Raw genomic sequence first — 1539 nt, forward strand, 5'->3', positions numbered from 1 at the left:
GTGTGTTAGAACAGGAGGATTCCGCCTTCGTCCTCCTGCTGAAGTTTGTTTGGAAGAAACATGTTTCACAGCAGAGGACCAACACCAGATGTGCTCTGCAGGATGAGGACACACACACAGACACACACAGACACACACAGACACACACAGACACACACACACTGGAGGCCTTGCTGTTGAAATGTTTGGCTTCCAGCAGACGTGGAAATGTTTCAGCTCTGTAATATCTGGAGTCGTTTCCTCAGCTGCAAACAAACCCAGTTACATCATCACGCTACACACACACACACACACACACACAGCTGTCCTTGTGTCCACTCATGGGCTCTCAAACAAAAAGCACAGAACAATCCAACAGAGGACACAGAGATATGTCTGTCTGTCTCTCTGTCTCTGCTCTACTCAACATTCCACTGGTGGCTCTCTCTCTCTCTCTCTCTCTCTCTCTCTCTCTGCATTGACTTCCAATCTGAATCCAGTCTGAGCTCAGACTGAGAGTCTGATGGCTCTTTACTCAATACAAACACAGACAAAGTGGCATTTAGACTCATACACTCAAACCTCCTCTCAGTGTGTGTGTGTGTATGTGTGTGTGTGGGGTGGGTGATAAACACAATCCAAACATTCAACAGAGGAAAGTGAACTCATGTCGGCTTTAGACGGTTTACAGAATGTGAGGAGGCATTTCAGATGAACTGCTGGACTGTGCGTGCGTGCGTGCGTGCGTGCGTGCGTGCGTGCGTGCGTGCGTGCGTGCGTGCGTGCGTGCGTGCGTGCGTGCGTGCGTGCGTGCGTGCGTGCGTGCGTGCGTGCGTGCGTGCGTGTTCTGCTCTGACTCATTCGTTTACATGGACTCACTGGGCCGGATTCATCAACGGCGACTCGCCAAAGAATTTCTACATTCAGCATGAAGTAATCCAGCTGGTAACCAAGGTTTCTGACAGAGAGGAACCCTGACATGATGTCACTCTGAGGATGATGGTCCAAGGCCTTCACAGTTGTGTGAGAAGTTGGGAACTTTGGGATCGTTCAGGAGCATGAGAGACATGAGGACGTGGCTCCAGTTCATCCCTCAACCTTCCCTTCTGTCATTCTTCACAGCTCCTCCCTTCACTCATCTTCATGTTGCTCATTAAGCTGCATCAGGAAAGCAGGAACATACCAAAGCCAAAGAGAGCGAGGAAGCAGCAGGAGAAGTCCTCAGCTCTCTGCACTCTGGGCTTTAAATGAGTGAATGTGTGAAAGCAAGAGACAAACCTAAAAATAAAACTGGCCTGACGTTTTCCTTCTGCACAGTCTCTCCTCTCTCCTCTCTCCATGCTGCTGAGCCTGAGCAGAGAGGAAGTGATTCACTCAGATCAAGGTTACCACACAAAGCAGCAGCAAAATGACTCTCGGCCTCCGCAAGTGTGTGATTTCATTTCAGCGACTTAACATTCTTAACACCTGCTCGTCTAACAAAGCAGCAGCTCTCAGCTCGGCACAGAGGAATCTCTCTCTCTCTCCTCTGCTCTCTTCTCTCTGCAGACACAAGGCAGC

Source organism: Genypterus blacodes, unplaced genomic scaffold (genome assembly GCF_046128005.1).
Source record: "Genypterus blacodes isolate CSIRO-AG114 ecotype Tasmania unplaced genomic scaffold, CSIRO-AGI_Gbla_v1 ptg000400l_1, whole genome shotgun sequence".
In the NCBI taxonomy this organism is placed as follows: domain Eukaryota; kingdom Metazoa; phylum Chordata; class Actinopteri; order Ophidiiformes; family Ophidiidae; genus Genypterus; species Genypterus blacodes.